General features: G+C 47.7%; 1 protein-coding gene and 1 pseudogene across 2 annotated transcripts in view; one reads left to right on the top strand and one right to left on the bottom strand.

The window, feature by feature from the left end:
• The window catches only part of HCK (HCK proto-oncogene, Src family tyrosine kinase), a 100,818-nt gene that overhangs the window by 40,607 nt on the left and 34,600 nt on the right, over window positions 1-25,611 (top strand). The window lies entirely within an intron of this gene.
• On the bottom strand, window positions 140-5,960 carry LOC121928104 (annotated as a pseudogene).

Here is a 25,611-nt window from a genome sequence, read left to right as displayed (position 1 = left end):
GTCACTAGCTGAGAATATGGGACTACGTTTGGATTTATTAACTCTTACTGATCCACAGTCTTTAGGAATGGGTTGGACAGACTGAAAATCTAATACCTAAATTCTGACATCCCTCTTTCCCCAAGTCCTAAAATCAAGGTCAAAAGGACAACCACTCAAGCGGGTGAGAGGTGCAGTTTCCCCTGGTCTCTCCCTCATCAAGAAAGATTCTAAAATCTTGTTTCTTTTTTTTCTCTTCCAAAGGAATAAAATTTTCAATAATCAGGTGTCTGTGGAGATCAATAAAGGTAATTAAAGGTGACGCTATGTGAACAAGCCCCTGTGCTATCTGTTAGGAACAGTCATCCTGTTACATTGCTCTCACTCCACAGTCAGTGAGCTTTGAAGCCCATTCGCAAGCCCTGGGCTTCCACGGGGAACCACTTTAGCTTCAATCCCGTGTGAGTTCATTCTGGGTCGCTCCAATTCTTGCCGTTCTTTGATGTGTTCTTCTTGAAGGTCCTGATTTCAGCCTTCACAGCCTCACTTGAAAACAGCTGAAAGAGAAAAGCAGAATTACAGGGTGTGGCAGTCCTTGCAAGTTTGGCTAATGATGGTCTGAAGGTCAAGCATCTTTTGGCCAAGCAGTAACTGAGGAAGGCTCCACTATCTTCTTTCCGGGAGGGAAAGAGAGAGAGAGTGTGTGTGAGAGTGTGAGAGAGAGGCAGGGACAGACAGCTTGAGTGAATGACAAGCAAGAAGGGCTTAGAATACTTCTTTTTAAAGAACAGCCAATGAAGCCCCTGCCTTCCTTGCTGATTCTCAAACAGGAAATAGAGATTCACTAATGTCCCAGCCCTCAAAACAACCCCAAATCTTACAGTTTAAAGTATCCTTCAGCTGAAGAAACAATTGGATTCATTCAGTGAGGGTAACTAATGCTGTTTTCTCCTCACACAAAAACCCCAAAAAAGGAGGTGGAACACCTAAAAAAGTTCTAAGAAGTGATTAAGAGAATGCAACCATCACTTCAGGTTTAACCAATGGCAGTATCCAATAATTAGAGCCATAAAATATTACTGACAAAACTCCTTGTATAACTTAGATGATATGTTTCAACACTCATGTCAACTGCAGATGTGAAAAACTCTTTCAAGAATTTGCAATGGCAAGTGTTGTATCGTCACATTATATGATACAAAAAAAATTTTTTTGGGGGGGTTGTTGAAATGATATTTACTAAACAGAAAGGCCAAATAAACTGCTTCCAGGTCAGTTTGGAGGTGTGCGGTTTAAATGATGTGGGTGTCCTAAGAGGCCGGAAGCCGTGCCAAAGCCATGGTCCAATCCTAAGGACTGGAGTGCGGCTTTGGAGTGGTTTTCTGGCCTCTTAGGTCAATGCATCATTTAAATAGCATACCTCCAAAGTGACCTGGAGCACTTTATTTTGGCCTGTCTGTTTGGGCCCTAAGTTTGTGATCTAATTTGGTAACTATACAAAGAGTTTGTCAAGTAATTTTTATTACCCTCTTATTTGGGATACTGCAGTTGAGGTGGGTGCTAACATTTTTCTGGTTATCCCAGATGGCCGCCATAATCGGGGCACCTTGGTCCGCTGGAGCTCTTAGGGCATTAAAAATAGTTGGCCCAGCCCTCTGGGTCCAGAGCACACTCAGCCTGCTGTCAGCCCCGCAGGACAGAAAAATGAGTGCCACTATGGCAAAGTTCTCCTGACCCGGCTACTTCAAAGAAACTGGTGTGTGTGTGTGTGTTATCTTGCCAACTGTATTCATTTCAAAGGGAACTTCCTACGTACAGCCTCCCCACATATTTCTGGTCTGTCCGAGCCGTTATAACATAGACACTGTAGACGATTTTGGGCTTAACCTTACAATAATGTTGTCCATCTTTAGGGAGGCCTACTCACTCGTTTTTCAGTTTTTTAGTTTTAGTGTCCACTTCGTGCTGCCGAGGAGCTTATAATGTCCTCCTCAGCTCAGGGTTCTCTTGTCTCTCTTTCCATCTGCTGTTGAATTCTCGTTCCCGTCGTTTCTGCAGGAACTTACAAAAAAATGCTGCCTCATCTAGCTCCTAAATCACGTTTTGCCGTGCGAATTCAGCCGTGTTGAGCTGTGTTTTCCAACATTCAGAAGGCAGGGAGAATACTCATCATCACAAAAGGTATTTCGCATTTTCCAAACACATATGTACACAACACTTACTCTTTTTAATGAAATATTATGAGACCAAATCCACATGAAGGATTTTCTAGGATAAAGAGTTATTCCCCGATAATATTCCTTAGACATTTAAATAGATAAAACAGGATTACTGGAAAGCAAACGTTAACTTGACAGCAGCCTTACCTTACTAACCCTTACCTAAATATCAAAGGAGCTCTTTCTACAAAGCATTTGTGACCAGAGAGATGTTCAAAGGATAAAAAACTCAGAAATGAAAAAGTTGAGATATACCATTCCATGGAACAGTTTCCCCATAATAATTAGTAATAATTTATATTCGCTTAATCTCAGGGATCCAAGCAGATTACTATATTTACTCATTGTATTTTATTTATTTTTTTATTGCTCACAAGTATGAAAATAGAATCAAGATCCCACACATTAGTCAAGTTAATGGAAAGAAAAACTACTATTAGTTACTGGGAACACCCCGGGAATCATCATTCAAATTAAAGGAAACCACAAAAAGCAGTACAAGTAAATAAAACCTCAATTTCAAAGGATGTATAGACTTTGAATACCCAAAGACAGAGAAAAAGATGGGTGAAGCGCTAATCTCCGGCCCTGCCTGTGGGCTTCTTCTTGGAAAAGCACGGAATGGCCACTGTCAACTGGGGTGAGCTAGGCCAGTGCATCTTAAGCTATCTGTTGGTAGGGCCAGCCATTCCCCACCCCATGTGTGCCAGGGACCAGCACATTGTTGTGCCTACTGGTTACATTAGTTCTTCTTTTTCGGAAAGCTCAACAGAACTGGCTCAGGGATTGGCACCAGTCAAGGAACAGCACTAGCACTAGAATGGACAACCTTTGATCTGACCTCTCGCTAGAACAGAACGATGTGGTCGACCTCAAGGCCCTTCCTGCACCACAGTGCTCATTTTTTTCAAAATAGTTTTTTTGATCCATAAGGGAACACCAAAAGATGTGAATAGTTCCTAGAACTTCTCTAACACATTCAGAGCAATGCCTTCACAGGAACTCATTCTTCTGTCTCCATCTCACCTGCTCAGCAATCTCTTGCCGTTTTGTTCCAAGATCTTCTGCTGCTCATTGTGTGATCAACATATTTTTCCCTCCTACAAGCAGTTTGTCTTTCCATTGCCTTGAAAAACACAAGGGGGGTGGATGAGGGATCTTTGTAACCCAAATAGCCTCATGCAGCACCCTCCCTCTGCCTATTCCTCCAAAATGTTTTTGTGTTTGTCTATTTTGTACAATTGCCACTGGCCACCAGTTCATCTGGACCAGAACTTCTATTCTGACTCAAGCTCTTCCAGTCAGTGCTGCCAGAGGCCTTTTCTTAAACTGGACCTACTAGGCATGAACCTAGAACAATAATAGGCAAAGCTTCATACGATCTACGTGGCCCTTCTAAAACAAATAGCTATGGCCCTGCCAGAGTCGTATTTCATAATTCTATATTGGTTGTAAAATTAATAACCACTCTTCGTTCCCATTTCTAAAAGTAACTTTAAATAGGTACTTTAGTTGCCTTAAAAAATCTTATTGCTATAAGCAGATGGCTCCATGGTGCAAATCCCACTCGCCTCCGGTCCACTTCACGGGTGCCTCGACATTCACAAGCAAGTAAGACAGAGCACAAACCTGCACAAAATCATGCGATTTTTTCTCCTCCACCATTTAGTGACCCTACACTCCTGTACCATAACAAACTAAAAAGTAAGTTATGGCAGCAAAAGGAGTGCAGGAATCACGCATTAATGTTATGACTAGAAATGTAATGTTGTTATACTTCATTATTGGAAAAAAACTATGTACAATACCTGTAACTGTATTTAAACTAGTTTTTCAAAACTCTGCATCTAAGGGCTTGGATAAGGTTAACACTTGCTATATTCCTTTCTAAAATCCAGGCATTTCCGTTACTTATCCCATAAAACCGAGAGTCAGAATACACCCACCCCCCTGTTCACCCTAAATATGTCTGCTGAAATGCTCAAATGGTAACCTATTTTATACTGTATTCATGAAGCGAGATGGACAGTTTTGGCCCTATACTTGATAGGGAAAAATAATGTTGCTGTACATGGAATGCTAGCACAACACATTTGCATTAAGTGTGTGTATGGGAGGGAGCTATTGTATCAATAGTGTATTTTAGATTTATATTAATTGAAGTTATGTTTCATTCTGTAATTATTTGTAAGGACCATGTACCTGGATGAACTATATAAATAACTAATAAAAGCTTCCTATGAGAAAATGCCAAAATTTGGGGAACCCCCACCTCAGCCTCTAACATGCCCGATGTTTTTTAATCCTTTAGTGTTTCCCTAGAAAGTGTGCTCCTGCCCAATTGTCTTTGAAGTGACAGAAGCTCAAAAAAAGCCTCTTACCTTGATTGGCCCCCAATTTTTTCATTCTGCGCGTGCTTCTTTCCGCGTTCCAGATCTTCATCTTCTTCTCCTTCCTGGAGCAACCTCATCTTCTCCTCGGCAACCAAGCTGTGATCCTCTAGGATCGCCCTTTTCTCTACCCCAGCCTTTCCTTGTTGCCTTTCCAATAATCATCTTGTTGCCCCTTTCTTCTCCCATCTTCCCCATCCTCATCCCCTCCCTTCCTCATCCCTTGCACCAACCCTCCCCCTCCTCTGATCTTTCTTCTTCCTCTTGCCAACAGACCGTCTCGCCGCGAAGCCTTGAGCCGTGCATTTTCCTCTTGAAAATCCCCGCAAGCACGGGCATCCTTGGGATCTCGTTCACTCTTGGTTGTTCTTGATGTTTTTGGCACGGTTGGCATATCGCAAAGTGGTAGGGTCTCATCCACATTATATAGGCGGGGCCAATGTTAGCCACCATCACAGTCTGGGCATTGCACCTAATGAGTCCTGAGGAGCCTAGTCAGTTTTGAGTCCCGATAGGGAATGTGATGCTTGCCGTCCAGAGGGCAGATAGGACATTGCCCCAGAGCCGAGAGGAGAGGGTTAATTGGTTGCTTCTTCAATCTCCTCCTTGGGCCCCAGTTTTAGACTGACGCTCACTGCCTGCAAGGTCCACCAGGTTACGTTTCCCTACACGTATGTGGTTCTCCCCATCAAGCCCAACTTCGCTGCATCAATAGTGATGACAAAAATGGCGTGGAGCGGGAGCTGTGGCTCGTTCATATTGTGTGCCCCACTGAGCGGTTCTGGTTCCCCACGTTCATAACGTGCTCTATTTCCTTTCACGCTCTTGGTGACAAAAGAGGACAAATCTTTTACATACACCCTGTGGTCCGGCTCATCCTTCAGCTCGAGTCTCTTGGACTGATCTTTTGAAACAAGTCCCTGATTTCTTCTTGGTAGATCTCCAAATAGGAAGCCCTTACCAGATACTGCTTTCTGAGACCTGGAGATGTGTGTGAAGATGTGATTCAAAGGAATTGGGAATGACCCCACGCTTCTCAGATCACCACGCAGTCCTTCCATCGTGTATGTTTTCCCCGGCCCAGTTTGCCCATAGGCAAAAATGGTTCCATTGAACCCTGCAGCACTGAGTCCCACCAGAGGCCGAAGGTCTCATCATAGATTTCAAACGTTTTGAATTCCAGTCATAACAGCATCAAAGGTGAATGTCTTTGGCAGCTCATGAGAAGTTCCCTTGGGATTCTTCACTGATAAACTTGCCCGAATTTGACATCAACCCCCACCACTTGTTCATAGGAAGCCACTTTCTCTTTGCTGTTCATTGGTCGGCATCGTACCCACTCTGACTGACTCTGAGCACTTAACTTCGACATGACAACTGGCAGGGGCTAGGGGAAACCAACTAACAGTGGAAAGTAAGGAGGCCAGGTTTTTTCCAAACCTAGAACAATAAAAAACAATACTTGAATACCATGATAGACAGCAAAGGCAAGTTAGAATCTCAAAATTAAAGTGTAATAATAATAAGTAACCATGTCTCCCTGAACTGCTGTCAGATGCAACTGCAAAAAAATAGGCAACATATAAGATAGATCTTTTATCTAAGTGGAAGAAAGTGTTTTTTCTTGTTTCTCTCTCTGATCATTATTTTGTAACATTCTTTTTAGCTTTTGTATAATACATTTTCCTGGACCTCTCCCAAATATTTCATTAAAATATTAGAATGCTATTTCGAAGATTAGATCAACCACAACCGTTGCTTGTTTCAGAAGATATACATGTGCAACATTTTGCTGAAACCTGCTAATAACCTGTTCATACTTCTTGAACCATCAAGAAGCTCAACCACTGGGGACTAACATATCAGTACAAAGGAACATATGCAAATAGGCATGTCTACATGTATATGCTTAAAAATAGGGTATCACACAGCACACACTTTACCTGTAAGAAAAAGAGATCCACCTAATATTCAGAGGAGCTCCTTGACAGCAAGAGCGTTTGACAGTGGAACAGACTACCTCAGAGGGCAGTGCAGTCTCCATCTCTGGAGTCCTTAAACAAAGGTTGAATGGTAATCTTTGTGGAGTGTTTTAGTTGTGTTTTCCTGCATGGCAGAGGTTGCAGCATAAATGAAGCCCCTTCCAACTCTATGCTCCTGTGATCCTAGATACACTACTGTTTTTTTTAGAGGGTGATGAGCATTTGGTAATGGCTTAGTAATGGAGGTGAGCATCACCACCTATGGTCAGACACGATTTGACAACCTTGTCAACTGAGAATACCCTTTTAAGCAGTTGGTCACACAGTCACCATCAAGCAAGCAAGTCAAAATAGCAGTTCTGCTGGAATAAGCAGAGTAACCAAGAACAGCAAAGCCCAGTCCATGTCACTTGTAGGTATTGTTATTTATGTTTCCCACTACTCAGTTGGGCCTTCTTTTCATGGTGGTCCTTGAATGTTGTGGACTAAAACTCCCATCAGCCTAGCCATCAGGCAAAAGGTGAGGAACTCTGGGACTCTGCAGTTTCAACATCATCTGACATAGAATTGGAAAAGACCTCAAGGGTCAACCAGTCAATCCTATTCTGTCATACGGGACACACAATCAAAGCACCCATGACAGATGCATCCAGCCTCTGTTTAAAACCTCCAAGATGGAGACCTCAATCATCCTCCGGGGAGTATGTGTTCACCTGTCAAACAGGCTCTTAAATGTCAGGAGTTCTACCAATCGGAGATGGAATGCTCTTTTTCCCTATAGTTTGCAACCATTGTTCCTGGTCATTTCTCTGGAGCAGCAATAAAAAGCTGTGCTCCATCCTCAACATGACACCTTTTCAAATATTAAACAGGGTTATCATCATCATATCATATCACCATATCATGGCAGGGGCTGGGAGGGATAGCCCTTGGGGCTCGCTTCTAACTCTATGATTCTGTCACCTCTTACCTTCCCTCTCTCAAGATTAACATATGCAGCTCCTAAGTCCACTGCTTCATAGGTAAAAGCGTCTAGTGGCACTTCCAGTACTCACCATGTGAGCTTTGGCTGAGTCCAGGGCTGGCTGGGCAGTTGCATTCAACACAATCATATGCAGGGCCGCCGTGATGTTCCCCATCCCTGGTTATATACTGGAGGAAAAAAATGTGGAGAAGAAGGTATGTGTTAGTTATCTAGCAATCAATGCAGGCCAGCGTTTTGTAACCGTGGAAGGAAAAGTCTCTGCTGCATTCAGAATTTCTTTCTTTGCCCTTCTTTCTTTTCTTCGTATGATGCCCCAGGTCCCCATCCTCACCTCCTGCAACGTGCACTGCCCCCACCAATGTTTCAAAACAGCCCTGGCCCCAAATGCCCCTTTTTGCGCGGCTCTGTATCCTGACGTGCAACCAACCAGCCCAGCTCTTATAACCTCACGGCCCAGCTCAGGCATAAGACTAGGGTTGACAGGTGGGTGTAACCTGCTGAGTTTTGTCAAAAGAACCACCACCGCATGGTATGTCAGAACAAGTCCCGAGCCCCTTTGGCAAAGGTTGATGCCAAAAGAAAGAGTGCACAGAGGATTTAGTAGGTTTGAACCATGGAGCCTCTCTAAACGATTAGACTCCTGGAAGCTGCCCTAATAATGGGGGGGCCTTGTTCCTTGTCTTCAACCTCTTAAAAACAGGTTTAAAGTCATCGTTCATTAGTCCCTTAATTCGACGAGCAGCAATAGAATAACCTAAAAGGGAACTTATGGTTGGCCAGGAAACCTGCAAAACGTCTGGCCTAGGAAGGCCAATGCTGGCAAGAAGAACAGAGTCTCCTTGCAGTTGACCGGGCCCTCCGCTTCCACTTCCCCTCCATGCCACAAATGATAGGTGGCTGGTAGGCTATATTGTCAGGCTTAGAAGGGACTTGTGCAGAACAGGTGGCCACGGGTCTGAGAGCGTCCCGGTTGCCTAAGAAAACCGCCCCAAGAAAGTAGTGGAGGAAGGGGCAGAAAGTGCGGGTAGGGCAGAGACGGGGGGGGGGCCCCGCATATGGGCCGGCTGAGAGGGTGGGAGGGGGCAACAGGCCCAGGGGACAGGGACAGGGGAGAGGACGGGGGGCAGAGGGTAGGAGTAAGCGAGCGTTGGGTGACGGCGAGGAGGACGGGGCACGGGGCGGGGGAGGTCGGTGGTGGGGAGGGAGGGGTCGGCGCGTGGATGGGGTGGGGCGGCTGCCGGGAGCACAACGGCGACAGTCGAACAGGGCCAGGGACGAATACAGGGTGGGCGGGGCGGCCTCGTAGGGGGTTTGGTGGCAGGCAGACTTGGGGGTGGCGGCGGGGAGGGGGGGGGGGGGCGGGGGGGGGGGGGGGGGGTGGGGGGGGGTGAGGGGGGGGGGGGGGAGGGGGAGAGTGGGGTGGGGTGTGGGGGGGGGGGGGGGTGGGTGGGGGGGGGGGGGGGGGGGGGGGGAGGGGGGTGGTGGGGGGGGGTGGTGGGGGTGGGTGGTGGTCACGGTGGCGTGCGGGGGGGGTGGTTGGGGGGGGGGAGGGGCAATGGTGGGAGTGGGGGGTGTAGCAGATAAAGGGGGTGGCGGGGGGGGGTGGGGTGTGAGGGGGGGGTGGGTGCGTGGTGCGCTGGGGGGCTTATGGGGGGGCTGTGTGGATAGTGGCGTGTGCGGAGGGTGGTTGGGGTGCGGCTGGGTTGGAGAAGACTTTCGAGTCGGGTGGTGGGGCTTCTGGGGGTGGGGGGTGTGGTGTTGGTTTGCGTGGGGGAGGTGGGGGGGGGGATGGGGGGGGCGCGGCCTGCGGGTGCAGTGTGGGTAAGGGGGGTTTGGGGGGTGGGTCTGGAGCAGTAGTGGCGTGGGTGGTTGGGTGCGGGGTGCGGGGGGGGGGTGGGGGTGTGCGTCTAGGGGTTGGGGGGGGGGGGGGTGTGTTGGTGTGGGTGGGGGGTAGGGGCGTGGAGGAGAAGATGTGTTGGACACGAAGGGAGGAGTGCGTAGGTGGAGGTGGCGTCGACGGATTGAGTAGCGGAGGGGGGGGGGGGGTGGTTTGAGTTGGTGGGCGTGGGAGGTGGCGGGATTATGGTGGGGGCTGCGGTTTTTTTGGTTAAACTTTCGGGTAAGACACTTTGTGTGTGGTTGTTGTGGGGGGAAGCAAGGAAACAGGCAAAAAGAAAAGCGGACAGGAGGAAAGGGAAAAGGCGGCGGGGGAAAAAAACGCCGAGAAAAGACCGGAGACAGCACCAGGGCAGGGGCAACGGGGCGCAGAAACGGCGGGAGAACGCGGGGCGGAAGCGGGCCAAGCGGCGGCAGGGACGGCAGGGAACAGGCACCAAAAAGGAAAAAGACAGGAGCCAACAGAAGAACGGCACGGACCACACGACGAACGAGGCCACAGGGGAACGGAGGGGGGAGCAAGGGCGCACCAAGGGGCAGGGGCCCGCAGGGCAAGGCGGCCCGGGACAACAGGGGGGGAAGCGGGGGGGCAGGAGCCCGAACGCGGCCAAAAAGGGACGGAGGACAAAGCAGGGGGGAGACCGGAGGAGGAGGGGGAGCCCGGCACAGCAGCGCGCGGCCAAGGACGAAGAGGAAGGGGGAAAGGCCGCCGCAGAGGGAGACCGGAGGCCCAAGGCGCACGACAGAAGGAGAACACGAAGGAGCCCACGGGAACGGGCCAGGGGGGCCAGCCAGCCGAAGGGGAAGCAGGGAACGAGCAGGGGAGAGAGGGGGAGTAAAAATGCGCAAGGGGACGACGAATCCCACCGCAAAAGGAACAGGGGCCAGGCGGTAGAAGAGAAGAGAAGGGGGGGTAAGGAGGGGGGGGCCGGGAAAAAAAAAAAAAAAAAAAAAAAAAAAACAAAGAGGCAAAGCAAGGGAGAAAAGTGGGGGTCGGGGCGCCGGGGAGAGCGCCAAAAGGGGGCAGGCCCCGGGCCAAAGCATCATGCGGGACCACCGCGGGGGAGGCAGGGACAGGGGGGTAAGGGGGAAGGGCGCCGAGCGGTGGATTAATGCCACAGATAAGAACATCGGGTTGGAATGGTACCCTGAGTGCCTATGGCTGCTGAACAATGGAGAGCCAGGACATTCCCGGGTTCATACAACGAGGCGTGGACCAACAACAACAATTAAGCACTTGATCCACTTAGCTACAGAACAGAACAATATTATAGCTAAGGAAGTGGAGTAAGAGTCTGAAGTTCCTCATCAAACTAGAAAAGCCAGGGTTCTATAGGATAGAGCCATTATAGTAAACAGTCAGACGGCTATAATGGGCAGTGTAGATGCAGCCAAAGCGTGAGGACCATTCATTAGGGAGGAGGGAGCAAGGTGTCATCAGGTAGGGCATCCAATTCTACTTCTCTGCGAATCTGAATCAGAAGAAGCCAAAAACACTCTGACTCAGCACCTAAATGCAATTACGAGCTGGATGAAAGATGCAGCACAAAAATGAATCCTGCTGAACGAGATTGTGTGACTGGACTTCCCGGTTCAGGATTTGGGTTGTTTAGTGTATCTATGGCGTTATAGTCACATAAGGATAACAGCGGCCATATTTTGGGAATAGTCCAGATCCATTTTCGATCATGAATGCCAGTGATCTCAGTGGCATGGAACATCCATTACCCAGTTTTAGCTGGTGCAACCAACTAAGTCTCTAGCATTCACTACACAGGGCTTGCCTGCACAACATTTCATGCACTGGGTAGAGTAAACTGCATGGCTACCTGTACTGTATAATGTGAGAGGCCCTTGGTTTGAAAAGCTACTGCGAAAGCAGGATGCAGCACAGGATACTACGGTGTACTGACACTAATGGATTATGTACACTGACTGAAAGAATTACAACCCGGTTGCGCTTATACCATATATCCCTGTGTCCAACTTGTGTTGTTTGTTGTTATCATACCCTTTCCTCAAAACGGGGGACTCAGGGCTTACAACGATAAAAACATGCAATTAAAAAACATAGAAAGTGTGTGCATTAAAATAGAATTAAATTATTACAATATTAAACAGGACTGCAATAGAAAAGAAAATCGTAAAGAGTCAAAAAGTGTTTTAAAAGAAAGACAACACCCAGCCCCGTCTTTAAAAGCCTTCTGTTAAATCCTTCTATTAATAGAGGAAGCACACACAAGCTAGAAGAGGGTGCAGCAGCTCTTTTTGCCTGAGCCTAGTGGGAAGGACAGGGTTCCTCCCGTTACCTCCATTCTCTGACGTTGACTTAATTAATTGCAACAACCTTTGCTGTTTGTAGCACTTGATCTCATGTATAAGTCAAGGGAAGTTTTTAGGGCCAAACATGGATTTTGATGTGACCTGTAGATAAGACGAGGTTAGAATTAGGGGAAGAAGGTTGTGAAACATTCAGGTTGAGAAGGAAGGAAATGGAGGGAAATGGAATGCTCCTGGTCAAGGAAATCCAGAGAAAAACGGGGAGAAAAGGTTTTAACATTTGATTTAGAAGTGATGAAAAGCACCTCTTTCACACACAACTCCTGCCTGGGCAAGGAAACACTGCCAAGACAGGTAGAGCGGGCATCAGGATCAGGGCATGACCTCTTCAGACTTACCGCATATACCTCTATAAGTCAAAAACCTTGTCCAAAATTGACCCTCAAATGCCAGGTCAACGTATTTTAGGTCCTATGATGATGTGATAGCATCTTTTGGATTTCCCATGTGGTGCGGAGAGGAGTTTATTCTCTCTTGCGCCAAGCTGAGAGACCTGGTGACTGGTTGATATTGCTGTTTGTTTAAGAGTTCATCTCCCGCCACAGATCATCTGGGTGAAACGATGAGCAAAAAGCTCAATGAGAGTCTCTCTTGCCATACACACACTAAAGGAGCCCCATAATACAATGGAAACGTAAAATAGTGTCGCTTACATAAAAGCGCAAACAGGTTTGCTTGTGAAATGCATATATATTTTTGAATATTTTCAAGCCATGGATGGTTGAATTGGTGGACACAGAATTCATGGATATGGATAGAGAATGACTGCATGTCTTCCTAGAAGTTCCAGGAGACACTTTATTGGAGCAGGAAGAAAGTAAAATTCCCTCAACCTATCCATGGTCATGGCAATCCATAATTTTGGCCCAAAACTGACCTCGACGTATACTGAGGTCGACTTATAGTTGAGTACATATAAGGGTACGCATTATTACTGTAGTGACCCATAATAATTCGACCCAGATTTTAGGGTCAATTTTTGGCATACATTTTTCAACTTATAGTCGAGGATAATACAGCCACATTGAGGTTTTGCTGGTACAAAGCCAACCACCTCAGGACCAAGGACACTTAACCAGCCACCTTCCACTGTATGAGTCCAGTTATTCCCAAAGATATTCACTAGAGCAATTAGGTGGGTGCCCCACAGCCAGAGAACACCTGTCAGTCAAGATTACAAAGACGGTCCTATCAGCAGGTGACCTCTAACCCTTTGGCACACTCTCCATGAGTAATTGACAGGTAGAAGTGATGTCTAGTTTAAAAAACCTCTTTGGAACGCAGTTATTCATCTCCCTGCGACAAAAAAATATTCCTCACTAATGTACTATTCATAGAATCAAGAGAATTCCAGCGATTCCAATACAGGAGCTCCAGAAGCAGGGATGAGAAAGATTTCTATATAAAGTGTTGGATACTTGCTAACCATCCAAAACAGATGCTATTGAGTGAGATGGGTCAGTGGTGTCCACGGGGCAGAAAAGCAATTCTTGCCCTAAGTGAAGGGAGGTTTTATAAATCGTTCTCATAACTGTAAGGACAGAAATCAGGGTAGTGGTCCATCCCGGTGCGGCTCGGGAATTCATGGAGACCCATGGCGGCCATGGGCCTGTCCCAGCTAACAGGGTCCCACGCATTGTGCGGTAATACTCTCGATTTGGTCTTCTGTTCGGATGCGGAAAATCGCGGGGCCGAATAGCTTAATTTCCCCCTGTCAGGGGACGGATCATTTCCGGTGGGAGGCAAAATCAGGCTTCTACCCGATCCCTCCCGGGGGTGTGGACCAGTTAGGATGGTCCACCCTCGAAGGCTGATGGAACTGAAGGTTTCCAAGAAGCCTTAGAGGGCTCACGTTTGAAATGACGACGACTCTGTTGATGCCCTTAAACGGTAGCTGGACATACCGGCCTCTCTCTGGGGCTATACAAGAATCGTCCCACGCGTCCTCTCAGCGCTTCCAATCGTAAGCCCGGGTATACGGAAGATCCCGGGCGGGAAGCGGGTTCTGCGACGGCTAGAGAGTACCGTTGGCGGAACACCTTTGCTTACACGACAAGACTCTCCTAGACGATTGTAAAGGACTATGGAGAGGCAATCCGAGCACAAAGATACGTTCTATGGTGCTCGTATTGCGTCCGCTGAGTCCGCGTCCGGCAGATTGTTTTCAGTGTGGTCAGGGAGCTAACTCAGCTCCTCCTGCCCTGAACCAGATTCCTTGAACCTTCTAAGGCTGCTGTGACCTGTTGTGAAAACGACTTTTTTTGTGGATAAAACTTCTCGATAAGCGAAGGTCTGAACGCCGACGTTATGGCAGAGCCCAAGGTAGAAGTGTCCAGAGCGCCCGTGGACACGTTACACTGGAATGAGTTTGGAGTTGGTGAGTACCGAGGATGTGGACAAGATCCCTCGGAAGTGTTCGGAAAACAACCTGCTCTCTTGATCCCTGCCCTCGTGGGTTACGGCCCAGGGGGGACCGGCGGTAACGACATTGTACGCCGGATAATTACACCTCTCTCAGGATGGGCGATTTCCATCGGATCTTAAATTGGCCATGTAAGACCGATCCTAAAAAAGCCCTCCTTGACCCCCGGGTACATATAATTATCGGCCTGTTCGCTGCTACCATTTTTGGGGAAGGTGATCGAGAGGCAGTTGCGATCCAGCTTCGACGGATCTGTTGGATGAAACGGATTATCTGGGATCATTTCAAACTGGCTTCCGGGCGGGTCACGGGGTTGAGACGGCCATGGCGCCCTGCCGATGATCTCCGTCTGAGCGCTGACCGGGGAAGCGTGGTCCCTGTTGGTGCTCTTGGACATATCAGCGGCTTTCGATACCATAGACCACATGGATCCTTCTGGGGCGGCCTGCTGAGGTGGGAATCGGGGGCACTGCGCCCAGTGGTTCCGTTCCTACCTCTCTGGGAGGTCCCAGAGGGTGCAGCTGGGCGACTGTGCTCCAGCGAGCGGGCCCTTAAAACTGGGGTCCCTCAGGAGCCATTTGTCTCCCATGCATTTGAACTTTAATGAAACCTGGGAGAGATCATCCGGAGACATGGGCGCGGGGTTATCAGACGCGGATGACACCCAATCACCAAATCATTTTCTCTTATGTCTCCGGCTGATGCAGTGACCGGGGATGCGTCTCTCCTCTCGTGGCCTGTTTGGAGTCAGTAATGGACTGGATGAGGGAAAACCGACTCAAACTTAATCCAGAGAAAAGGAGGTACTATGATAGGGTTCCCCCCGTTACAGGATGGCGGTGGTTCCACCTGTTCCTGGAACGGGGTCACGCTCCCCGTGAAGGACTCCGTGCGAAGTCTGGAGGCGTCTTGATTCGTCGCTTCATGTCGACTGCTCAGGTGAATGCGACGGTCAGAGCACCTGTTACCAGCTTCGGCTGATTCGCCAGCCTGCGCCCATACCTGGACCGGAGGGACCTAGAAACGGTGGTACATGCTCTGGTAACTTCAAGACTGGACTTCTGCAACGTACTCTACATGGGGCAACCTTATACCAAACTCGAAGCTTTCAATGGTACAGAACATGGCAGCCCGGCTGGTCACTGGCGCGTATCCAGGACAGCCACATAACACCTGTACTAAGAGCTTCACTGGCTGCCATGCGTTCCGAGCTCAATATAAGGTGTTGGTTATTACCTATAAAGCCTAAGGCTTGGCCACAGGAACTAAAGACCGCCTCTCCGCCTCTCCCCGTACAATCCGCCTCGACCCTCAGAACATCTGGGCAGCAATTGCTGAAGGTGCCTGGGGCCAGTTTTGGCTCTACTACAAAAGGCCTTTTCCCACAGCTGCCCGCGCCCTTGGAATACGCTGCCCACCGAGCTCCGCTCATCTACCACCCTGGCCCAATTTAGGAAGGACCTTAAGACCTTCCTATTACAGGGCATTCCCCGATTAAGATCCTGCGGGCCGCCCCTCCCTCTCTTCCTGTCCAGGAGGACGGGCTATGGGGCTTTTATTGCGTGTTTAGTTTGTATATTGTGTGTTATGTGTTTACTTTGTAATTGTGTGCATTGTCACGACTGCGGTAAGCCGCCCTGATCTTCTTGGAAGGGCGGGATAGAAATAAAGATTTGATTATTTAGTTTATTATTAATAATTATTATTATGGGTCAATTTACACAAGCTACTCTTGTATCGATAAACTGAATGTTGTAAGCAGACCAACCCATGGACGCTGGGAAGAACAGACAATGTGGATTGGATGTACAGTGACCCTTGGTTCGGTTCAGAAACCCCTGTAGATACCAAAATCTGTGGCTGCTCAAATCCCATCAAATACAATGGAGCAGTAAAAATAGCGTCCCTACATAAATAGCAAAAATCAAAGTTTGCTTGTGAAATGTGTTGTGGCGTGTGTGTTGTGTGTGTGTGTATATCTAATTTTCAAGCATGGATGGTTGAATCAGTGGAAACGGAATTCATGGATATGAGAACCGAATGTATGTCTTCCTAGATGCTCCAGGAGACACTTCATCGGGAGCAGAGAAGAAGCAAAATTCCTAAGGTGTCTGATAAATACTGTACCCATTTTGAAGGGGAAAAAAGTATAACACACAATGTGTACAACAACTGCACACACTAAATATGCAAATAAACTGCAGCCTAGCATCCTGTGAACATCTAGAAGGCAATGCCATAATCACAAAAAGTCAACATGGGTTTCAGAGAGACAAGTCAAGCCAGACAACCCTATCTCTTTCTTTGATAAAATGACCCAGCTTGGTAGATGAAGGGAATGCTGTGGATATGTATACTCTTGATTTCAGTAGGCCTTTGACAAGGTTCCCCATGACATTCTTGCAAACAAGCTTGTAAAATGTGGGCTAGACAAAGGAACTGTTACATGGATCTGTAATTTGGGTGACCGGCCGAACCCAAAGGGGTGCTCAACAATGGCTCCTTTCATCCTGGAGAGAAGTGACAGTGGGGTCCCACAGGGCTCGTCCTGGGCCCAGTGCTATTCAACATCTTTACAAGACCTGGAGGACAGAATTGGGAGCATACTTATCATATTTGCAGATGACACTAAATTAGGGGAATAGCTAATACCCCAGAGGACAGGATCACGATTCAAAATGACCTGAATAGACTAGAAGCTGGCCAAAGCTAACAAAATGAACTTTAAGACAGAGAAATGTAAGGTATTGCACTAGGGCGAAAAATAAAATGCACAGATATAGGATGGGGAACACCTGGCTGAAGAAACTACGTGTGAAAGGGATCTAGGAGTCCAAGTAGACACAAGTTGAACATGAGTCACAGTGTGATACGGCAGCTAAAGGCCAATGCTATTTTAGGCGCATCACAAGAGAGATATGTCTAAGACAAGAGAAGTATAGTGCCACTATATTCTGCTTTGGTCAGGCCCCACCTAGAATATTGTGTCCAGTTCTGGGCACCACAATTCAGAAAGGACATTGAGAACTGGAGCGTGTCCAAAGGAGGGCGACAAAAATGGTGAAGGGTCTGGAAACCATGCCCTATGAGGAACGACCTTGGGAGCTGGGGATGTTTAGCTGGAGAAAAGAAGGTTAAGAGGCGAGATGATAGCCCTGTTAAATATTTGAAAGGATGTCATGTTGAAGAGGGAGCAAGCTTGTTTTCTTGCTTCGCCAGAACAGGACCCAATGGAGCAATGGATGCAAGCTACAGGAAAAGAGATTCCACTTGAACATTAGGGGAAACTTCCTAGAGAGTAAGGGCGGTTCGACAGTGAAATGCACTCCTGCCTCGGAGGGTGAGAGAGTCTCCTTCCTTGGAGGTCTTTAAACAGAGGCTGGATGGCCATCTGTCAGGGATGCTTTGATTTGGATTTCCTGCATGGCAGAAGAAGGGGGGTTGGCTGGATGGCCCTTGTGGTCTCTTCCAACGTTCTATGATTCTAATCCCCAGAAGCTGATGCAATTAACCATATTGACTATGCTGCCCACCCCATTTTAGATAACCCTTATGTTAGAGCCCTGTCCAGAAACAGCACTCACTCTTATAAATCCAAAGCAATCTGGCCAGATCCCAAATTGACTTTAATCCACTACACTTGGAGCTTCAAATGGCATTTTCAATTGGCTGGCAGTAACAGAATACGGGAGCGATTCAATCCTGTTTCTTGGAGTACAGAGTGAAGTCATGCCTGAAAAATAAGTCCTGGTACCATTTGAAATTAAATTGATGTGGCAGTTAATCATCAGAGAATTTTAGATGTCAGAAATGGAGGAGATCAATTAGCCCAGCCATTCTGCCTTCAGAGCCGAGAAAGGAACCCATGGGATATTTTCCAGGATCGTCTTTAATTTCATTCCAGGACCCCAAACAAGGAAGCCACGCGGCTACTAAGGAAAAACAGAGACTTTTGAGATCTAAACCTGGAAGGAAAAAATCCTTGCAACTGAAGCCTCTCAGATATACGCAGATATCATTGTTCCTTCCCACCATGCGGCTCTTTCCATTATGCCATCTACTGAGTGGATAATTTGCTTCCTCTCTCCGCAGATTTCCCTCTGAGCTGATTCTACGGCCTCCTCAGAACAACTTAAATTTCCTGCTAAAGTCATGATTTTTTCCCCAAATGTTGCCTTTTCAGCACCTTGATCTACAGATTTCTGTGAAAGCCAAATAAACTAGAATTACAAACATGCCTCAAAGAAATGTTGTTTTTGAGATTTCATTCTGAAGAGGGCTACAAATGCCATTAAAAACAACAACACCAAAGCCTTAGAATTACACTTTGGTGCCTCTTAAGGAAAACAACCTTTAATGCCCTTCAGCCTGAATATAGCTTGAGGAAAACTACCAAGTGCTGATTCTCTTCACAGTCTCACTTTCCCAGATGCCTCCTCATCATTCAGAAATCACAGCCATCCCTATAAAACCTATACATATATCAAATTCTATTATGAGTACACACAGCTCTTCATCTGTTATAATTTTAAATGCATCTGTATATAAATTTGCTTTTCTTTATACAATTCAGATTTGTTTTCAGTTACTCTACTGAAAACCTTGCATACTTGCTACACCAAGAGACAAGCCAAGGAGGGGAAAACATAACCTCAGCTCATTTTGCGTGTCTTCCTATCTGAAAATCACATTGCATGTACCCTTATGTGACCTCCCCAAACTTCATATTCACTGCTAGTTAACTAAGGGAAGCAAAAGAACAACTCCCACAATCAATCAATTTTGTCCTCAGTGTAATGCAATGATGGCAAAGGGTCATAAACACAAATGATGATACTGAACACTACAGCAAAGTAGACAGTCCTGCAGAGAAATACACAACTGAAGGAAATACTGTACAATTACAGTAGTCCTAAAGAATATAGCTGAAATAAACTCTTTCACTTTTGGAACTGCATCTTTCTCCAGTACAAGGAGGAGACAAGAACCTTTCTGACCTTAATGGAACCACTTTTGCAGCAACGAACCGCAACAGCAGCAGGCACAGCAACGATAATGTAGCTGACAAGGACAGATGAGCAATGAGGATAATACTAGCTTCATATCTGCATTACCCAGGGTCACAAGAGAGCTTCCCCTTCAACCACTATAGAGGTGATACTTGCTTCACTTTGTACATTTGTTGTGAGTTCGATCCCAGGGCTCCAAGGTTGGCTCAGCCTTGCATCCTTTCGTAGGTCAGTAAAATGAGTACCCAGCTTGTAGGGAGCAATTGGCTTACAGACTGTAAACCGCTTAGAGAGTGCTGAGTTCACTGATAAGCGATATAGAAATGTACATGCCATTGCTATATACACAACCCCATTCTATGTGCATTTACACAGAAGAAAAATGCTCCCTAATGCAACACTGAGTGCCTGGGATTTCAATCTGAGATGCATGACTGAGCACCAGAAAGCAAGTGTTCCTTATGCATGAGACAACAAGCTTCAACTCCCTTTCCTGACACATTGATGCACACCTGCATGAATAGCATAAGATGCAAGGAGCATAGGTGGTGCCCAAAAGCGGCTCCAAAAAGAGATAAAGTCAGGCTGTTGATCCATTCAGCCCCATACTTTCTCCTGCAGCAGGCAGTAACTGTCCAGGGCTTCAAGCAGAGAAGACCCTTCCCCATCATTTCCTCCTGTCTGATCAGTTTTGGGATTGTTTGTTTTTTAAAACTGGGAGTATCAAGGATTAAACTTAAAACCCACGACAGAGAAGAAGGTGCAACATCTTCACCATTTTCCTCCCCTCTTTTTCAGTTTCAAAGTGCCAGGAACTACTACCATATTTCCATCGTCTTCTGTCTTGAAATACGGAGTATTGATCCTGGAACCTCCTGCATCAGAAACGTGTGAAGTGCAGCCACCACTGAGTGAACTAGGCCTACTTCTTCGTTTCTCGAGTGAGCAGCCCTGCTATGAGCTCCAAAGCAATTTGATGACTTTTCAAATTCATTTTTCAATTTCAAATTTCATTCTGTCACCCCGCAGAATGTAGTATATTATTACCAGGCATTTGTTTCTTTCCTGGAAACTGGCTGGTGGCTCATTACTGGTCCATACACAACCAATTTGAGAAACAGTAGCACACAAAACGATGCTTCATCCTTCCCCAGCATGTTTGGCGATCCCAGAGACCAGGTACCAATGACTCTCCCTTACACAGTGGAGATATCCATGCAACCTTCCAAATATTCCTGGACTGAAACTCCCATTAGCCCTAGCCAACGCATCCAATGACAAAGCACACTGGGAGCTGCATAGAATCATAGAATCCTAGAGTTGGAAGAGACCACAAGGGCCCTGATCCAGTCCAAGCCCATTCTGCCATGCAGGAACTCTCAATCAAAGCATCCCCATTGACAGATGACCATCCAGCCTCCACTTAAAGACCTCCAAGGAAGGAGGCTCCACCAAAATCTCCAAGGAAGGAATGTGTTCCACTGTCGAACAGCCCTTACTGTCAAGAAGTTGCTCCTAATGTTGAGCTGAAATCTCTTTTCCTGGAGCTTGCATCCATTGTTCCGGGTCCTGTTCTCTGGAGCAGCAGAAAACAAGCTTGTTCCCTCCTCAATATGACATCCCTTCAAATATTTAAACAGGGCGATCATATCACCTCTTAACCTTCTCTTCTCCAGGCTAAACATCCCCAGCTCCCTAAGTCCTTCCTCATAGGGCTTCATGGTTTCCAGACCCTTCACCATTTTAGTCGCTCTCATTTGGACACAGGGATCCAGTTTCTCAATGTCCTTTTTGAATTGTGGTGCCCAGAACTAGACACAGTCCAATATATTATTATTGTTATGTTAATATTATGCAGTCCAACATAATAAACTGATGGACCAAATGATCTTTACTCCTGCCCACTGAAGCACACACACTAGTCAGAAATCACCTTTCCCCAAACCACCAGCTTTGAGATGTGTCACAATACAGATGCAGCACATCAATGACAGGCGCTGGTTGGAGGATGATGGGAATTGTAACTGAATACATGGGGAATACACAGGCTGGAGAAGGTTGCTGGAGGAAGGGATCCTTTCACAAGGCGGGGGTTTTCCACCCACACACCCACTCCCACCAACCATTTCCATTTCCATTTCCAATCTCATCTGCTATCATTTGTTGTTGTTGTTGTTATATTATGACCGCTGGTGTCATTTCACCTCAAGCTTTTTCTCCCCAGCCCATGGGAGGGGGGGGTTCAAGTTCATTCTTTCAACCTGGGATGACATGGGGGCAGAAGGGACACGGCTGTGCTGCCTTCCCTTTCCACAGACCAAGACACATGCGTGAATCCATCTAAGCATGAGAAGCGCGAAGGGGGAAGGAGAGCTCCTTCCCTCAGAGACATGGAAGAGCGGCCAGGAGGAGCCACATGATCTCAGCCTCAGAGGATCGCAAGAGCAAACCTTGTATGAACAAATCTTGCCGAGAAATCCCCCTGATAGGGCCATCGTAGGCCAGAAACAACTTGAAGGCACACAACAAGCCTTAGGTGGATTTGTGACTGGATGAGAACCCAAAAGGTGGTCAGCAATGGCTCCCCTTCTTCATCCTGGAGAGAAGCGACCAGTGGGGTGTCCAGTGGGGCTCTGTCCTGGGCCCAGTGCTATTCAACATCTTTATCAATGACCTGGATGACAGAATTGGGAGCATACTTATCAAATTTGCAGATGACACCAAATTAGGAGAGCTAATACTCCAGAGGACAGATCAACATGCAAAATGACCTGAATAGACTAGAAAGCTCGGGGCCAAAGCTAACAAAATGGAAATTCAAACACGGAGAAATGTAAGGTGATTTGCTACTTAGGCAGAAAAAATGAATGCAGAGATATGAGGATGATGGGGGAGCAACCTGGCTGAAAGGGATCTGGGTCGGGGGCCCAAGTGGGCACAAGTTGAAGAGGAGTGAAGAGTGCGATGCGGCAGCTAACAAGGCAAATGCGATTCGAGCTGCCTGAAGAGAAGCCCAGTGTCGAAGTCCAGGGGCCTAGAGCAGCGCTGTGTTCTGCTGGTCTCCCCTCCGTCTCCCCCTCACCTGCCCTGGGGCCTCCCTGTCTCCCTTCCCCCGAGAGCCCCTTCTCTCCCCCGCATTACATGCTGCCATCTTCCCTGCCGGCGACCTTCGGAGGAGGAGGAGGCCGCCCTTCTTCTCTCCGCGGACGGAGCCTCCGCCGAGGAAAGGGCGGCACAGCAGCAAACCAGCAGCAGAGCCCCGCCGCCTCCTCCGCGCCGCCGAAACAGCCCCGATGCGGCGCCCCTGACGGCGGCCGACTTCCTTGGCAACGCGGCCGCCTCCTCCCTCCCTCCCCCCTCCCTCCCTCCCTCCCTCGGCCGGCCTGACTTCCTTGGCGACGGCGGGCCTGGCTCCGCTGGCTGCCGTCCGGGCCCCCTCGGCCTGGCTCAGGGCCAAGGACTCCGGGCCAAAGGGGCTCTCTTGCTGCGTCCCAGGGCCTTCTCGGCGGGCCCTCTTCCTTCCACTCTCGGCCTCCCAGCCGCAGGGAGCGGTCTCCTCAAGGCGAGGCCCTGGCCTCATGGCAGGGCTCTCTTTCCAAGGGAAGGCCAAGGGACGGCATCTGGCTTCTTCCGGGGGCAGCCATTGGTCTCTCCTTTGGGGGCTCCTCTTCTTCAGGGCCTTCCTATCCCTCCTCACTGGCAGCCATGGATGGATGGATGGGAGCAGGAACATCATGCAGATCTTTCTGGTCCTCTTCTGATCTCTTGGCTGCAGCCCCTGTTCGACCACGGAGAACTCTTGCAATTCATTCTCACCGCTTCCTCATCGGTTGGAGTGAGATGCAGCCACTGGCCTTAGATGTGGACTTTGTTACCTCCCCATACATTTCCCCCCATTGGCTTAACTCCATTTTGCCCATTGCATCACGCCTTCTTTGACTACTTCTTCCTCCATTTCCATTTCATAGAGCATGATAAATCTTCCTATTAAAGCCAGTCCATTTTGCTTTGAGTCACTGTTTTTGTTTGCCATCGCTGGGGCCCAAGGAGCCCTGCTTTTTGTTCAGGGAGACGCCGGACCTCCAAATTGTTTCAGCGATGGCTTTCATGGCCAGGTTGCTTTGCGATCCTTTTGGCAGAGGATGGGTCCTGGATGGCACTCAGTCGTCTGAGACAAGCAGGCTTCCAGAAATCCAAATCTGGCCATTTGGTGCTCTGCTGGTGCTAATTCTGGCTCCAGGCTCCACTTATGATGCCAAGAAAGCATATGAATGAATGAAAGCAGCTAAAGATCTCAGGAGAAGCTTATTGACTGTAAACGTATTTAGTGTGATTGATGGTTCACGGGTACTATTTTTGGAAGGACCAAGAAATGGCTCTGAAGCATACAAACTGCCGCAGTACAGCCTCACTCCGGCGTTTGCTTCTGTGTGCAGTCTCTCCACTGCTATCAGCATCTCTCGACACAGTTTCTCTCACCCAACTGCCCCTTACCCACTGTGCTTTATGTCCTGCTCCACTTTTAAGTATCTTCTTACAACAAATTATCCCACTTCAAGTGTTAAAAACACGGATCTTCTAATCAGGAACATGAGCATTATTCCCACATGCAGGTCCTCATGCATTCTTGCAAACAAGCTAGTAAAAATGGCTTAGACAGTACAACTGTTTAAATGGATTTGTAATTGGTTGACCAGCTGAACCCAAATGGCTCAGCATGGGCTTCCTTCCTCTTATCCTGGAGAGAAGTGACCAGTGGGGTGTCCAGAGGGCTCTGTCCTGGGCCCAGTGCTATTCAACGCTCTTTATCAATGACTTGGATGAAGGAATAGAAGGCATGCTTATCAAATTTGCAGATGACACCAAATTAAAAAAGTAGCTAATACAGTACCCCAGAGGACAGCTGGAAACCTCCTTTCCTGTACTTGCAACCATTGCTCTGGAGAAGTAGAAAACAAGCTTGCTCCATCCTCAATCTGACACCTCTTCAAATACTTAAATAGGGCTATCACATCACCTCTTAACATTCTCTTTTTCCAGGCTAAACATACCCAGCTCCTTAAGTGGCATAGTTGTGTCCATTGGCTTGACTTATTCTTTTCTGTCCTGGTATCCTATGCTCCAGTCAGCAGTGCCCCATGAATCGGGTGGTTAGAAAACAAAGCTGGTTGTGAGTATTAATTCAGTGCGGCCATTCACAGGATATCTAGTAGGGATGAAGAGAGAAGCAAAACAGTGTTCACAGCTGGCCCAGCAAGTTGGTAGTCCAGATAAACAAAGCTAGAAGATGAGGCAATCACCTTTTGTCTCTTCATTGCTCCATGAATGAAGGTAATGGATCCCCGTGTCTGCAAACCTTCTTCGGGTTACAGGATCCCACTCTGGAGAAACTCCGGCTCTATGGACTCAGAAGGACCCTGAAGATTCTGGCAATCTGCCTCCTCCTCTCCATTTGAAACTCACCGACTCCTAGAGGGTGGTTAAAGAACACTTGGAAAACACACTGTGGGACAGCCACTTTGGCCAGTGTACAACTTGCAGTAGCACAATGGTCTGTCCTTCAACAGATCAACAGCCAGAAATCTCCTTGGAAGCCAGTTATAACTCAAATTGAGGCTGTTGTACTTTGGCCACATCATTGAGAAGGCACACATCATCTTTAGAAAAGACAACAATGCTAGGAAAGCGTAGTGAAGGCTGCAGCAGAGGTAAGACCATATGTTCAGATGGGCTAAACTCAATTAGGGAGGCCATGGGGAACTGAATCTGGGTGCATTACAGACCGGCCCTGAAGGGGGCAGTCTCGCGCCGCTGCCGACGTTGCAATGAGTGGAGCCGCAGCAGCAAAACGTTGCGGCATCCCTCGAGGAGCAAACAAGAAGCCCCAAAAATGGCGTTCTTTTCCGGTGGCGCCGGATATTGATGTCGTTGAGGTGCCACTAGGGCACTCGCAGCATCATATGTGCTGCACAACATGCAGACGCAGCGCATCCGCTAAGTAAAGATGGCAGTCCCATGTGGACACGGTCGCGCGGCCATTTTGTACGAACTCGGTCCATCATTAGGGTTCAGGGCGTCCTTTCTAACCCTAATACAGGACCCAGTCCGTACTATAGGCCCATTTGTAACAGGCCTAATACAAACTATAGTAGAAAAAAAAAAATTTTAAAAAAAAAAAAAAAAAAAAAAAAAAAAAAAAACAAAAAAAAAAACTGAAGGGATAGGGGAGCTTGGAGATGTCTTAATGCCACAGGTTGTGCCACACGATCGAGGTTGAACTCACGGGCAAGTTAATGGCAAACAAAACTGCAGGCAACAAAATAAAAAAATGCCGCCCAAAACTAACAGAGCATCCTCAAAGCGTATGGGCCTGATCTGTCAAGCAGTGT

Source organism: Sceloporus undulatus, chromosome 4, assembly GCF_019175285.1.
Source record: "Sceloporus undulatus isolate JIND9_A2432 ecotype Alabama chromosome 4, SceUnd_v1.1, whole genome shotgun sequence".
Taxonomy (NCBI): Eukaryota; Metazoa; Chordata; class Lepidosauria; order Squamata; family Phrynosomatidae; genus Sceloporus; species Sceloporus undulatus.
Note: the sequence above shows the minus strand (reverse complement) of the source record. Positions and strands in the feature narration are given on the sequence as shown.